At 39.3% G+C, this 17,339-nt stretch overlaps 1 pseudogene; it reads right to left on the bottom strand.

The window, feature by feature from the left end:
• Nucleotides 1–523: 523 nt before the first annotated feature.
• On the bottom strand, nt 524–4,168 carry LOC150004779 (high mobility group protein B3 pseudogene; annotated as a pseudogene).
• Nucleotides 4,169–17,339: the final 13,171 nt, after the last annotated feature.

Below are 17,339 nucleotides of genomic sequence, written 5' to 3' on the forward strand. Positions count from 1 at the left end.
TCCTAGGACCTTAGCTGTCTCCTCTGGTAACATGCAAGTGTGCACATGAGGAATTCAAAGGTTTGCTGTGGTGGCTCAAATGTTTACAAGTCGTTCTAGTGTTTCTTAATCAGCCCTTTGGTGATGCCTTCCTTAATACAAAGCCTTTCTTAAAATTAACCAAGCGAACAACTCTTTTTTAAAAATATGTTTTATTGATTATGCTGCTACAGTTGTCCCAATTTTTTTAAAGCATATTTGCAGTTTTATTCAGTGATGAAACTAAAATGTGAAGTAAAAAGAATAGCAAACAGAAATAGCTTACACAGTGTTTATTTTACACTGAAATGAAGAGCTTCTGTACAACAGGAAGCACAGTGTGTGCTGGCCCTAGGGCAGGATGCTAAAGGAAAGAACCAGGGTCAGCTGGAGAGACAGACGGCAGAGCTCAGAGAGGTAGAGCATCCAGCTTAATTGTGTAATTACTCCTAATGAGGGCAACAAACACCTCTCAAATAAGAGCTGTATCAATTACGGCACTCCCCTACTCTAAGGTATTCACAAGGAGACAGATAAACAGTTTTTTAATTCCTCCTCCTCCCTCCTCCTCTTCCTCCTCCTCCTCCTCCTCCTCCTTCTTCGGCTTCCTTTTTCTGGGCAACTTTAGCAGGACCCTTTGCGCCATCAAACTTTCCTTTAGACTTACAGTCAGCGACATCCTTCTCATACTTCTTCAGCTTTGCAGCCTCACTGTCACTTAAGTTATTCCACATCTCGCCCAGCTTCTTTGCCACATCTCCAATAGAGATGCCAGGGTTTGTGGATTTGATCTTGGGACGGAATTCTGTACAGAATAGGAAGAATCCAGACAGGGGCCTTTTGGGGGCATTAGGGTCCTTCTTCTTCTTTCCTCCTTTAGCTGGTCCATAATCCTTCATTTCCTGATCATAGCGTACTTTATCTGCCTTTGCCATCTCATCAAATTTAGATTTCTCTTTCCCCGACATTGTCTTCCACCTCTCAGAGCACTTCTTGGAAAATTCTGCAAAATTGACAAGAACCTCTGGGTTTTTCTTCTTATGTTCCTTTCTGCAAGTCTGCACAAAGAAAGCATAAGCACACATCTTGCCCTTTGGCTTCTTGGGATCACCTCTAGCCATCCTGACTGTATTGTTTGCTAGTCTGGGCAGCGCAGGGCACGACGCGTGGCTCAGCGCTCCCAAGCCTCGCCCTAGCTGCCTCCACGAGAGCAGTCTCCCAATTTCTTTTCCCTCTGCTCCCCTCCACCCAGTGATCCCCCCTCCCTCCAGTTGCCCCGCCCCTTAGTCCATGCCCATTGGTTGTGCATATAGTTCTTCTCAACATCTTCCTGTCTACCCCACTCTCCACTCCCTCCTACTATGCTTAATTCCTGCATCATCTCCCTCCCTTTTCCCTCTCTCCTCTCCCCACTGACCTCCCCCCATATGTTCCCCATACCTATAATTCTTTTCCCACTTTCGTTGCCTACTTAGTTTGCCTCTGTTTTGATTCCCTAGCTTCTGTTGTTGGTTGTTGTGATACAGTTTTCATTTTAATATTCATAATTTTGATCCTCCTCTTAAACAAGTCCCTTTAACATTTGATATAACAGTGATTTGGATCTAATGAACTCCTTCAGTTTTACTTTGTCCTGGAAACACTTTCTCTGCCCTTCTATTCTGAATGAGAGTTTCTCTGGATAGAGTAATTGTGGCTGTAGGTTTTTGATTTTCATTTGAATACTTATTGCCAGTCCCTTCTTGCCTGCAGAGTCTCCTTTGAGAAATCAGCTGATAGTCTTACTGGGACCACTTTGCATGTAATTCTCTTCTTCTCTCTTGCTGCTTTTAAGACTTTCTCTTTATCTTTAATTTTTGACATTTTGATTATACTGTGTCTTGGTATGGTCCTCCTTGGGTCCAGTTTACTTGGAACTCTCTGTGCTTCCTGGACCTGTAAGTCTATTCCCCCAAGTTAGGAAAGTTCTGCTTCATTATTTTTTCACATAATTTTTCAATTTCTAGTTCTTCTTCTTCACCTTCTGGCAACCCTATAATTTGGATGTTCACTCTCTTATAGTTGTCCAAGAGGTTTCTGAGCTTCTCCTCATTTTCCTCACTTTTTGTTTCCTCTTTCTGCACTGGTTGACTGTTTGTTCCTTCCCTATGTTCTGATTTGTTGATTTGATCCCTGGTTTTCCTTCCCTCACCACTTGTTTCATATGTGTTTTCATTCATTTCAGCAGAACTAGTCTTCATTCCTCCCCATCTTGATTAAGTCCCGCTGTTATTTCTGTAAGCTGTCTTATAACTATAGTTCTGAAGTGAGCCCCAGAAAGGTTATCTAACTGTTCATCCATTAATTCATCTATTTGCTTTCTGGTCAGCTGTGTGATTGGGATCTCTATCATTATCCCTGCCATCCTGGCAGTTTTTTGCCTCCTGGGCAGGGCCATCACACCTCCTACGCAATAGGAGGCGGAGCCCCATGCACTCATCACTGCCGGGGGACCCTTCTCACCACACTGTGGTGCTTTGTGTGGGGGTGGGGGTTCAAGATGGATTCCTGCCATTCTCTCTCCGCTGAGAGACCGGGAGCCTCCTCCTCCATCCCCACACCCTCTGGGCCTCACAGTTCAAGGCAATGGGGGTCTGCCTTTCCCGGCATTGGAATCGTGAGCTGATGGGCTTGTTCTGCAGCTAGGGATGCTCCCCAAGTGCTTCTTGCCTCCCCTTAAATATGGGTGTCTGTGCTTACTGCAGTCCTGCCACCGGTCACTGCTGCTGCTACTGTCAGTACAGCTTGTCCTCTCCTCCTTGGCTTCGACCCTCCTACCCATCCAGATGAGCACTACTGGTTTATAACTTTATACATTGGACTTCCATGTAGCTTTATTTTCTGGAACTTCTGGTTATTTCTGGTTTTGTGGTAGTTGTAGTCCTTCTTAGTTGTGGAGGGAGACAGAGTGTGTCAGTCTAGGCCTTCACCTTGGCCACAAGTCACAAATAACTCTTGATAGGATGAAGTTCATTTGTTGGATTTATATCACACACCCCTCAACAAAAGCAAAGAAAGTCATCTCAATACTGAGCCATCAGCCTGGCAATAGAAGAAGAAAAAAACCTCTTCATTTAATTCACAAAATTTGTTCCATGTGAAAAAAGACACTGTCATTAGACAAAACTGCCCAGGTTTACTCAAACCACAATTTCCATGGGTAGCTCCAGAGAAACATACACTGAAGAGCTCTAGCTTTACTGGGCTCCTCCTTTTTTGCTTGCTAAATAGGATACATTTGACAGTGGCTGTGTGACTGGTTTAAATCAAATGCTGCACAGGGTATCCCAAACGGTGCAGATATTAGAGCACTGTACCAAATTACAGAGCCACCACACTGTTTGCAGGTTTGAATTATGTGAATTTAATATAATGTGTCATAAAATATGTACAAAATTTGAAATAACCGAACTCCAACTCCCAAATTAAAAGTTTGTCAACAATCACATAATTTAATCTCAGAGCTGAAGGAGGCAACTGAACTGTAAACTGACTTTTTCTAGGGCTGAATAAGATGGACACTCCATTATTTGCAGATGACATGATAGTGTACATAGAAAACCCTATAGACTCCACTAAAAAACTACTCAACATAATAAGTGAATTTGGCAAAATAGCAGGGTACAAAGTCAATATTCCGAAATTGAACACATTTCTGTACACCAACAATAAAATATCAGAGATAGAAAATAAAAAAATCCCATTTACTATAGCAACAATAAAAATAAAGTACCTAGGAATAAACTTAACCAAAGAGATAAAAGACCTGTACTCAGAAAACTACATAACACTGAAGAAGGAAATTAAGAAAGATACAAATAAATGTAAGCAAATACCATGTTCATGGATGGGAAGAATCAACATTAAAACGTCCATACTACCCAAAGCAGTTTACAGATTCAATGCAATCCCTATTAAAATACCAATGACATATTTCACAGACCTAGAATAAATACTTCAAAAATTCACATAGAACCAAAAAAGACCCCAAATAGCCACAGCAATCTTGAGGAAGAAGAACACAGCAGGAGGAATCATAATACCTGATGTCAAACTATACTACAAAGCCACTGTGATCAAGACAGTCTGGTACTGGCATAAGGACAGACATATAGATCAATGGAATATGATAGAGATCCCAGAAGTAAACCCAGGTCTACATGGTCAACTAATATTCGACAAAGGGGGAAGGAACATAAAATGGAGTGAGAAGAGCCTCTTCAACAAATGGTGCTGGGAGACTGGACAGGGATGTGCAAAAAAAATGAAACTAGACCACCAACTTACACCACACAGCAGAGTAAACTCAAGATGGATCAAAGATTTAAATGTAAGCCGTGACTCCATAAAAGTCATAGAGGAAAACATAGGCAGGAACATTTCAGATATCCCACGTAGCAATATTTTCACCGATACATCTCCTAGGGGAAGGGAAATAAAGGAAAGAATAAACAAATGGGACTACATCAAACTAAAGGGTTTCTGCTCAGCCAAAGAAAACATCAGCAAGATGAAAAGGGAGCCAACCATATGGGAAAAATATTTGCCAATGATAACTCAGACAATGGATTGATCTCCAAAATATATAAAGAACTTACACATCTCAACACCAAGAAGACAGACAGTCCAATTTAAAAATGGGCAAAGGACCTGAACAAACACTTCTCCAAGGGGAATACACAGAGGGTCCACAGACACATGAAAGAATGCTCAACATCACTAGCCATCAGAGAGATGCAAATAAAAACCACAATGAGATACTGCTTTACACTTGTCAGAATGGCCATCATCAACAAATCAATAAACAACAAGTCTGGCGAGGATGTGGAGAAATGGAAACCCTAGTGCACTGTTGGTGGGAATGCAGACTGGTGCAGCCACTATGGAAAACAGTATGGAATTACCTCAAAAAACTAAAAATGGAACTGCCTTTTGAACCAGAGATTCCATTGCTAGGATTATACCAGAAGAATCCTGGAACCCCAATTCAAAAGAACTTATACACCCCTATGTTCATAGCAGTGCTGTTTACAATAGCTAAGTGCTGGAAACAGCCTAAGTGCCCATATATAGATGAGTGGATTAAAAAACTGTGGTACAATTACGCAATGGAACACTATGCAGCAGAAAGAAAGAAGGAATTCCTGCCATTTGCGACAACATGGTTGGAACTAGAGAGAATTATGCTTAGCGAAACAAGGCAGGCAATGAAAGAAAAATACCATATGATGTCACCTGATATAGAAGACTAATGAACAATACAAACAAATAAACACAATTGAACAATGAACAGAATAACAGTTATTGGGGAGGGGGAGAGAAGGTGGGTAAGTAGGGGAAGGGTCTAGTCAAAGAACATGTATAAATGACACATAGACATGGACAACGGGGTGGGGAATGACTGTGGGATAAAGGGTAGGCTGGGTGGTGGGGAGCAATGGGGGAAAATCTGGGACAACTGTAATAGAAAAACTATTTTAAAATTTATGTTTAAAAAAATAAAAAGGACACTCATTGTAGCAGGTAAACAAACCTTCCTCCGATGTACTGTTGGAATTGGCCTCAAAATAGTTAATTTTGGATTATGCAAGGGCTCAAGGAACATATTGCTTAAATAAAGTAGCCTCTATGTGTATGTTTTTCATTTTTCATTTAAGAACGCAAATCCAGACAGAAGGCCAAGGCCTGAGGAGTGCTGGGAACCAGCAACATAGAACAGATTGTTCTAGAAAGAAGTAAAGACTTTGCTTTAAAAGGTATGGCCTAAGTCTGGTAGAAGGCAGACTTCATCTAAAATTAAAATTTTATGACAGTCATTTTACTGATGTGATCTCTCCAGGAAACACATTTATGAAGTGCACTGAGTATAGCAGTGCCCCTCATTTGCAGGGGTTATGGTCCATGACCCTCAGTGGATGCCTCAAACCTCAGATAGTACTGAAATCTATATATACTATATTTTTTCTATATATACATACCTACCTATTATCTAGTTTAGTTTAAAAATTAGGCATGGTGAGAGATTAATAACAATAATAATAAAATAGAGCAATGACAACAATATACTATAATAAAAGTTATATGAATATGGTCTCTTTCTCAAATATCTTTTTGTACTGTACTCACCTTTTCACTTAAATAAAGCACTTCACAGCTTCTCTGTGGTATATTCAAATTGCATCAATACTCTTGCACTTGGGGACATTATTAGGTAAAATAAGAATTACTTGAACACAAGCACTGCAATATCTTGAGAGCTGACCTGATAACTGAGAACTACTCTGTGACTAATGGGCAGGTAGTGTATACAGTGTGGATACCCTGGACAAAGGGGTGGCTCACATCCCAGCCAGGATGGGGAGAGAGAGTACAATATTACATCACACTATTCAGAATGGTACACGATTTGAAACATATACCTTTTAAAAATATTTATTTTCCATGTAATATTTTCCAGCTGTGATTTACCTCAGGTACGTAAAACTACTGAAAGTAAAAACCCAAATAAGGGTGGGGGGGCTATAGTACCTAGAGCATGTGCAGGATCAAACATGCTCTCCGGCCTTTGTGTCTCTCTTTGTCCTCCTGTGGTCACCAACAGAGGATTCACAAACTCACAGGAACATTCAGAAACCACTTTCTAGTTTTAGAAAGTGCTCTAACATACACTAATGCACATTGATCTTGGTGTCTGTAATAACTCGTGAGATGAGCAAGATAAGGGAACTGGGTCACAAAGTGGATAAGAGAGTTGCAAAAAGTCGCAAAACTAAGCAGAATGAAACTCAGGTCTTCATACACCCACAAAAGGAGCTCATTTTATCTCACCAAACTGTGCTCCTCTTTGGAAGTGGTCTAAGAAGAGATGGATTAGTGACATCTCTCCAAGGAGTAATACTTAATAACCCTCACACCTGGACTGTTTGCTTGCTGTGTTTGGCTTACCAGCATCTATTCCTCCCCCACTGGATATAGTCTAGTAAGACATCTGATGGAAGTGCCCCTCCCTGTTCTCCTTCTAAGGGTGGGCATGTGAGCAAATATGCCAAATAGATGCTTGCTCTCATCCAGGAATCTCCATGTCAACCAAGAAAAGAGCAGAATGAAAATGGTCAGGGCTCATTCAGTGAACCTTACCAGTCTGATGTTACAAAATAATTTCTGCTAACTAGAGCAGTCTTGGTTTATTCTGTCACCAAGCCTGCTTCTTCAGCCTCCCACAAAGTCTATAAGCAGTCCCACCCCTTCCTACAAATTTCTGCTTGGTTAAATTAGTCAAAGTTCATTTGGTTATTTGTAATCCAACAAATCTATATTAAAAGCCAACCAAGTCTACATTTTTATATGTATATTGGTACCCAAAGAATGAGAGATGGCAGTTCTAGTATATGTGTGTGCATGTGTGCAAGTATGTGCACAGGTACCTGCTCTTATCTCAAATGTTTAGAGTACATATCCAAAGAATGTTTTGCAATTTTTATTTCTAGTACATAATATCTTGTACAATTATTGAAAATAACATGCTAACTTTTGTATCAGCTAAATTGGAATTTAAGATTGTTCTTGTAAAATGAGCAATAAATTTGTCTTAGTCTGATGTCCACTTACTCTTTGATAGATTGTTTTATTGTTTTGCTTCCTCTCTTATAGTTTTTTTCTCACCAAAAATCAAAGTAATTACATTTATCTAATAATTAAATTATTTGATTTTTTTTTTTTTGAGATGCCATATTGTTCCAAACTACCATCAGATTTTGGTAACACACCAGATCTGCCCTTTTGTGTGTGTGTGTTGAGCAGCAGCAACAACAATAAAATTGGATAAAAATACTTTCTCTGGCTATGCAAAGGTTAAAGCAGTTTCCTAGAAGCTGTGAATCAAAAAACCACAAGATTCCCGGCAAACTTAAATTGACTTCATCACCTTTCCCAACTCAATTGCTTACTCTTGATGGTGTGCTTTTCCCCCCATGATCCCAGTAATTCCAAAGCAATTATATTTCCAAGAAAAGAAATGCAATGAGCAAAGTAAATTCATAAAGCAGGGCTCTGAATGCATTTCTGCCATCTTTGGTTTAATGTCTAATCCTAGAAGGTGTACCCTGAGCATCAGGGAGATCATTTGTAATCTTTATTATGATGACAGCAACAAATACCACAAAATGCCCTTCCACGACTGAAGATGTTTGCTAAATTCTTTGAAATTTTCCAAAAATTTTTGTATTTGGTATCAACATATGCACAGAAGGCATCAACATATGCACAACATATGCACAACATATCCTCTTTAAGTTTATGACCACATCCCTAGTGGGCTTTAGGCTAGAAATGAGCTGAAGTATTTCAGTTCCCATGGAGGTGAGTATATTGACAGCTGCTTCCCCAAGTTTATTGTTAAGGTTTTACCTGAACTTGAATGGATTTATGTATTTTTGTTGACACTGAACATTTCTAAATATATAGTAAATAAATTCAGATTGGAGAAGAAAGGAGGGGAGGGAGGAAGGAAGGAAAGGAGGGAGAGAGGAAGGAAATTTCTTATCTTTCAATGGATGACATGTGAACTAGTCAGTTATCTCCGTACCTATTGTCGTGGGAAAAATGACAGTCCCAACCAGTCCTCAGCCCTCAGCCCCTGACATGTTCTCTTCCCTGATTTACATCAGCCATTTTTTTTTCTTTTCAAGAATGCAAGCTAATGTTAAATTATCCCACAAAGGGCATCATTAGGAAAGCAAATATCAGGCATTGCACAGGATAGACTTTACCACACAGCCTAGTGGAGATGGATTTTAAGCTTTGGTTTGGGGAATTACCTATGGTCTTTTTTTCCTCGCATTAATGCAGACATTTAAAAATTAGCTATAGCTACAAAATACACTTTTGTAAAAGATGCATGCAGATTTAATTAACAATTTAATAGAATGTTATTGTAAAAGAATCACTATTATGTCTAATGTGAAAGGTTTGAATTTTCCCCCTGTCTAGTTTATTCATTATTTGGTAAAATGATAATCCAGTATTATATGCAAGATTATTCAAAAGAATGGTATAAATGTAAATTATTTTTAATTATCATATACTCCAGCTTTTATTGCTATCAAATTTAGGAAAAGTGTAAGTCATAAATATTTATGAGACTTTATCATTTAAATTTGCCAACTAAATACAATTATTTTTAAAATACAGTTCTGCATTCAAACTAACTTGATAATGCAAGCAAGTGCACTGATAGAGTGCATCTTTACTGTTTACAAATGTCACAATCCCTCAGTCCAAGCACAAGAAGGGTCTCTGCACCCAACACTACCTCCCCAAACCTCCCCACCCTCCCTCCTTGCCCTGGATTTGGGAACCCTCACATGTGCTCCAATAGTGAGCTATCCTTCCTCCCCAAAGGACTCATCATACAGTGGAGAATGTCTGTTTCTAGTGGTGGACTGTGAACTCAGTATACAATGGTCATGTTGCCACCCTGCTGTATCCTATATATGTAAAATAGTGCTTAGCACACCACTGTTCCAAGAATGGGATCTTGTCTTGTGTTTACTCATACCTGTCCCAGTAGAGTTAGACTTATTCCTCACAGCTCCCCTCATTACCTGCAATAGCAACCTGTCATTCACCCCTTCCAGATCCAGTCTGTTCTCCATACCAAAGCAAGATTATCCTTCATAAAAATGTGTATATATCAGAGAACCCCACCCCAACTCAAAACTGCACCCACTTGAGGCTCTCTGAAGATTCTCTGGCCCTCTCCTTCAGTCATAGCCTGTCAACAGGCATGGCCTACTCCTTCGGGACTATGGCATGGCTCTCAAGGGCTATAACTCAGAAACTTCTGGAGAGCTAAATATACAAATTAGCAAGCAAAAACCAGGTTTTCCTAGACTCCTACCTAAAGGTATTAGGGTAAACCCCAGGAGTTTGTATTTTTAAAAACTGCACAGGAAATATTGATTTATACAATCAGAATTCAGAATTCCAAGATGCCCACAAATCACACATTAGCATTTGCATGGACTCCCACAAAACAAGTTCCCCTGTGCAAACTATAGAGCCTTCTAGACCTTCAGATTCTATCTATAAATTGACACATATTTACAGGGCAGAAATAAGAATCAAGTGGCATAATATATGGGAAGCCCTTACATACCCAAATAGACCTCATGACTTGCAGCCATTTCAGTACTGTTGTTGAGAAGCCAAAGTGGAAACAATGGTACCAAAAGGAACAAAAGCTCTTCCATCATTGTCTCTTTTCTCTGGCATTTTTTACTTTCTTCCAAATTTTGAGCTATCCATTTTTTGTTAGTTATTCTAAAGCATTTAGAACAGGTGTTTTAAGTACTGGCCTAGCTAGACATTTCACAGTGGTACAGTAGAACTATTGCCATTAAAATCCAATTGAAATGTCAATATTTTAGTTAAGACTAATGAAGACATATCTCCTGTGGACAATGGTTCTCCCTTTCTCAAGCTGTGCAGATTTTTAACTTTGTAGTTGAAATGTGACTCCCTCTCACCCAATAAAAGCTCCATGCAACTTCCAAAAAAATCTGACATGAGCTGGAACTACATTTCTCAACCATAACATAAAAGAAAAGGACTAAAGATTGGTCAGAAGCTACCCTGGAATGATTAACTTAAATTTTTTTGTGAAGTCGACAGCCTTAAGTTTTTTAAACTTTCCTGAAGATTTCAGAAAGGAGTTTCAGTGTGTCTGGAATTTTGCTTCATCTTGAGAGGGAAGCAAGGCCTAGCTTCTCTCCCAGCTCCTGGTCATGGGGCTTGGCCAGGACCCATTGAGCTTAAGAGAGAAGAGGAAAAGACTTAAAGAATGTCTCTAATTCATGCAGAGCCCCTCCTCAACTTTCAGAAGTGTTAAAAGAATTCCTGAGGAATCAGATGGTATCTCCATCTAATTACTTTTTTATAATTTTAAATCACAGAGAAATTTCTTAGCTATTTTGTATAGCAATTTCTTGAAATATCTTCTCTACCAGTTCTCCCATAAACTTCTTCCACATAGTATGGATGTCAAAAAAAAAAAAAAAAAAAAAATCAAACACTTCATTTCTTTTCTAAGTCCATTGTCTAGTTAATTATTGGGTAACAGTTTGGCCTGGTAAAGAAAAATAAACAAATAAACGAGCATGAAACCATCTAGTTTTTAATCCTGAAAAATGCATAGGTAACAAGTCACAACTGTATTGTTTACCCTGGGATGCTAACACAGATGTAACAAATGTGACATGAGGCCCAAATCAATATAATATTCACTGAAGCAGCCAATGAAATAATTCAGGCCACAAATACCCTACATTCTGAGGCTGACAAGTGCCTGTCAGGAGGCTTTAATCCCAGTCAAACCTCTCTGTATACCAAACACCATGAGGCACCTTGACGGCAAGCATACTACCTGGCTGGGGAAAATGGCCCAGGCTTTAAATAACCGGGGAAAGCCAATACCTCCTGAATGTTCCTCATGTCTGAACTTTGGTTTCCTCATTCAGATTTCCTTTGTTTAATATCTTTAACATTCTTGCCATTTCATAAAATTCTTTTTCTTGCTGTTTTATTTTTTTCTACGGCTTTGGGTGGTTTTGGGGTGGGATAGAGAGTAGATTTTCCAAGACTTCAAACTCTTGATTTAATTTATGTTTCTTAGTAGAAAGAGTCAGTTTGAAGCAGGCCCAAAGGACTGAGGTGATTTCCCAGTCCAGATTAGGAAAGCCCAGCTAGATCTTATTTAATAAGAGCTCAATACCTATAGGTCCACTCCTTTGGCCACTCAAGGGCAATTATAATAAATTTTAAATGTTTGGCCCATTTTTTAGCACTCTGACTTTTGCTTAAAGTTTAAGCAGCTGACATTGATTCAATAAAAAGTGTTTAATATTTAAAAGAGTCAATATTTCTTAGGCCTTAAAGAACACAGTGGTATAGATATGATGAACAAGATGGATATACTTAGTTCATTTCCACATAGCTTTTTCAGCACATAGAATTTAACAACATGTCAGTGTTGAAAATTACACTGAAGAGAAAACTACACATATAGAATGCCACTTTTTAAAATAATTTCATTTAGGTTGAGATATTATTGTAATGTTTAGGAGGAAAGGCGATCCTTTCTAGGAATTTTGTTTTTAATAGAGTAATGTAGAATTATGGACTCTGCTCTGTCCTCATAAGCTATTCCCTCTCTAACCGGGTAAAGAAAAAGAAGTCAGAGTACATAGCCTGGTTATTCAATCAAGTGTATAAAAAGCACAACAAACGGTTGTGTCTATCCTTACCTGTCTGGTAAGAGATTTAAGTGCAGCATCCCTAATCAGAGGCATCAATCCCAAATAGCTTCATGCCAGAACTGAGATGTGATGCCACAAATGGTGATAAGCATGGGGATGTTTAGACCTGGACAATCTAGAAGTCTCTAAGCCAAAAGAGGAAGTAATTAGAATTAAGATGAAAATAAACTGATAATAAGAGAAAATACTGGAACAGACCAAAGATATCTTAAAATGTCTATGAAGTTCTTTTTCTTTCATTGCTTTGATCAATTTTCTAATTTCTTCAAATCTTCTTACAGAATGTAGTTATCATTGCTTTTACATATGGTTTCATAAGTAATTTAGCCAAGAAAATACAAAATTTCTAGTGATTCAGCCATCAGTTCCTGAGGAGAGAAAGTGAGCCAACTTGTCTACCTCTATGACCTATTTACAGCCTTCTATAGAGGCAGGTGATCAACACTTCCTGGGTACCTAAACTATGCCAAGAAATTTAAAGACATGATTTCATTTAATTCTCAAACCCATCCTGTGACATAAATTGTCATGTCCATTTTGCAAGTTAACTGGAACTGAAGGAAGCTGAATAGTTTGTTCAAGATCATGCAACTAGTAAATGGTAGATATGGGATGTAAGCCAGGTCTTTCATGACTCCAAAACTGTGTTTTTACAAGGCCAAATTACAGATACAAGTCCCTAGAATTAAAAAAGAAAAAAACTCTATGGAAAAACATGTCCTATGGAGCTGACCACATAGAGTGATATACATTTTACAGTAGTACTACAGGATCCTACATTGAAAGTTTTTCTCATGTTTCTAAGGTTTTCAGAAATCTGACCCTTGTACTCCAGACCAAAAAAAAAAAAAAAAAAAAAAGAAGACTCCTATATTCAAGGAAGGAGTATTTCTTTCAAGCCAATAGAAATAAGCACAGTGCTTTTTGTACATTTCTAAATGTACTGCTTCTCCTAATTTTCTTTCTTTCTTTTATTTTTTTTAAATAAAAGGGACAAAAGAGCCCTACAAAAATCTGAGTTCAAAATCATCTCTTCCACTTCCTTCTTGTTGATTAAAACTTTTCAAAAATAAGTCCAACCCTTTTTCACTGTAGGAACACTTGCAAAACTGACCCTAACACCCAATGACTACATAAACACCACTTGAGGAAGATTCAGCTTCTACCTATATTTGTCCTTTGAGACCCATCTCATCCAATACACTGACCTTCATTACAGAACAACACATCTGACAATTATCAGTCATAAAAATTCCTGAATAATAGACCACAATGCTACCTGAATATCCACAAGGTGACAATTTTTAATTTGTCAGATAATTTATAGGGTGCCCCTTGCTTGATACCCATCATATAAATAATTAAGTCAACATTGAGTTTGTGTTGTACTTCACACTGGACAGATTGATATTAAAATTTAATAAAATACCATTTTACATTCAAGCAATGTCATAGAAGATTATTTAATAACAACTAAAATTATTCACTCTATATTGACAAAAAAAAAGAAAACAAGTTTTTAAAGGGTTTTAAAGACTATACATCTCATTAAAAGGACCTGGAAGGATATGAACTAAGCTGTTACTAGTGACTGTCTCTGTTCAAGAGAATTGGTCATTTCTTTTTTTTTTTTAATAAATGTTTTAAATTTAAAAAGCATGTAAGACTCTTGAAATAAAATAATATAAGTTATTTATGAATTTTAATCATTATCCATATATATATATATATAATGCCCTGGCTGGTTTAGCTCAGTGGATTGAGCGTCGGCCTGCGAGCTAAGTGTCGCTGGTTCGATCTTCCAGTCAGGGTACATCAGAGAAGGAAAACTCTGACTTCAAAAAACCTCCGCTGCCTTGCGGCATACCTCTTCAGGGGAAAGGCTAAGGGAGTAAACCCCGACAGAAAATCCGGAGCCGGAGTCCCTAAGGCGGTTTGACGTTGTAGTCAACACCGGCAACTCTTGCGGCGCACCTGAACCCAAGCTGTATCGACTCCGTCTTTCCCTTGGACCCTTCAGCTGCGAAGAGAGGGGGGGTCTGCTGCATGGGCAACAGCAGACCCTCCATATTACCCTGCCCAGGCTCTGTAGCTTCAGCGTCATCGCAAGATGTCGATTCAACACGGGAGGAGACAGATACCATGTCACTCCCGAGTCGGACTGCACAGCCATTCTCGGCGGTGCAGATAGACTCTTAAGAAGCTACACCATCGTCTCTCGAGATGGACGGCTGCCGCCGCCGCCGACGATATATATATATATATATATATATATATTATACATATATATTATATATATATATAACTTTGTCCTTAGAACCAGAAAAGTATCCTCTTCTTTGGCTGTGAGGTAGGCAAATAAGTGTTAGTAACTCATTGCACATTTGGAGAAATGGAGGTTAAGTAATTTGCTACTAGTTCTGAAGTGGAAGGGGACAAAGTGAAAGTTAGGCCTGGTGTTATTTCCATAACTTCTCCATATAGTGATGTGATTAAACTTTTAGGAGAGTTGGTTTTCATTGTAACTATATGCACCCAGATTATATATTTCTACCAATATGGGAACATTAGATATGATATGACATAAAGCTTCTACCTTTCTATCAACTCTGATACAATGGTAACAGAAGATATCACTGATCAATCACTTCACTGCATCCTGCTGTCGCAAGGCACAATTTTAGAGTTCTTCTTAACTTACTTCTCCAGATAGCCACTTGCTGGTTGGGGTTGGAACATGGAAAGAATTTAGCCACATGCACCAGAAGGACTGTGAGGACATTCATGTCAAGAATTTGTCATCTGGTGTATCAAATAGCACATCATCAGCAGTTATATGTACTTGCATCAGCTCAACTCCTGCCTTCAAATTCATTCTTCTAGCTGCCTGGTATGTGTTAGACACTGAGGAAAAGAGATAGGAGTAAGCATAAATTTTATGTTCAAGGGCCTACATTTTATTAGGGAAGAAGACTAGGCTCTAAAAGCCTGTACTGCAGAGGAGAGAATTCTAAGTGCCCAACATCCTCTGCTCAGAGACAGTCAAGGGCATTTGGAGAAGGGAAAAGTTGTCCCCAGCTAGAGGATGCACAAATAAAGCACCTGAGCTGGGTGCCAAGGTAAGGAGTTTGGGATCTATTCACAGATAATGGTGAGTTAATGATGGCTTTGAGAAGATGGGAACAATGAGGAAAGCCTGGGAACAATGAGGAAAGCCTGGCAACACCACAGAGTCACCTGAGTGGAAACAGGCCTAGGGGTCAAAGAGCATCACAAAAGGAGAATAGCAACTACAAAACCCAGGTCTGAAGGTGCTAATGCCTCTTTTTGACAGCCCAGCTGCAAGACAAATAAATATCCCTGACCACTGTTAGTACCTGCTTCTCTCTCCTTTATTCAGACTCTGTGTTGACCTGACCTGGAGGAATCTGGCTGTCACTTAAAGGGAGATAAAATATGGCCAGCTCAGTAATGGAAACCAGGAGCACACGTGTAGCTTGCTTCCTCAGCTGCAGGACAAATCCATCAAGAATTCTCTCTGCTTTATCTGAGCTAGAGCCTGATTTATCTGCCAGCTAGCTCAGGGCTATACCTTCCTTAAAGAACAGGAAAAGGAGAGGGAAGAGGAGAAACAGGAGGAAGAGAGAAATCAGGGTAAGGCACCAGAGGGTTCCACTCCAGAGAGCTTGAGAAGAGATGACAGATTCTGGTGAACTGGCAACTAACATTTATTGAACACTTTCTATGGATTAGTACTTTGTAGGCACTATCTCATTTAATCCTCAAAACAACACGTGGGGGACTTCCAGCCAAGATAGAGGCTTAGGTAGACATGTTGTGTCTCCCTCACAACTAAGAAGGAATTTACAACTACCTCAAGACTTAAAAAAACAAAGAACAACAACAACAACAACAACAACAAAAAAAAAAAAACCACAGGAGATTCAGATAATTGAACTATGTGGAAGTTCAACAAATGGCGATAGAGAAGAAATACTCATCTAGACAGGTAGGAGGGGTGGAGCCAGGGCAGAGAGGATGCGGTGTAGCAATAACAGTGGCACAGGGGCTGTAGCCATGGCAAAAAGCAGTCATACATTTTAAAAGTAGAGAGGGAAACCTAGGAAGCAATCCCAGCACCAGACCAGGCCACGCAGCTCATGGTTCCAGTGCCAGAGGCAATAGAGCCACATTGCTCCTGACTACGGAAACCAGTGACAGCTGGGGCAGAGGAAGAAACTGCCAGTCTCTCAATGGAGTCAACTTAGTTAGTATGGGAAGTGGGAGAAGTACCTAGAAAAGGGGCGAGTGCAGGGCAGGTGGGATTGTTTCCTCTCAGACCCCACCACCTCATACAGTGCCACAACATGGTGAAATGGTTTGCCTGTACTGAGGAATACCTAAGGCTCCACCCCATACAGCAAAACAGGTGTGACAGCTCTACCTAAGACACAGAAGCAAACACGGAAAGCTATCAAGTTGCAGAGACAGATAAGTATGACTCAAAAGGGTGGGGAGAACTGAGTGACAAGGAAATAGCCAACCTAACATATGAAGAGTCCAAAACACTGACGATAATGATGCTGACAGACTTGACAGAAAAGTTAAGCACAACAAACACAAAAAGGAAAAAAAAAGAAGGATGTACCAAGTGAAGCAAAGAAAAATCCACATGAAACCAATGGTGAAGGGAAAAAACTGGAGTTCAAATCAAAGAATTGAAATATAAGGAAGAAATAAATGGAAGGAGGGAACAAAAATTTTTTAAAAAGAGGAGAGGTCTAGGAACTTTTGGAATAACTTTAAATGTGCCAACATCCAAATCATACAGGTGCCAGAAGGAGAAGAGGACGAGCAAGAAATTGAAAGCTTATGTGAAAAAATAATGAAGGAAAACTTCCCAAATTTGGGGAAGGAAATAGACATACAAGTCCCGGATGCACAGAGAGTCCCAGATAAGCTAGACCA

This window comes from Furipterus horrens, unplaced genomic scaffold (genome assembly GCF_987537825.1).
Source record: "Furipterus horrens unplaced genomic scaffold, mFurHor1.1.pri manual_scaffold_7, whole genome shotgun sequence".
In the NCBI taxonomy this organism is placed as follows: domain Eukaryota; kingdom Metazoa; phylum Chordata; class Mammalia; order Chiroptera; family Furipteridae; genus Furipterus; species Furipterus horrens.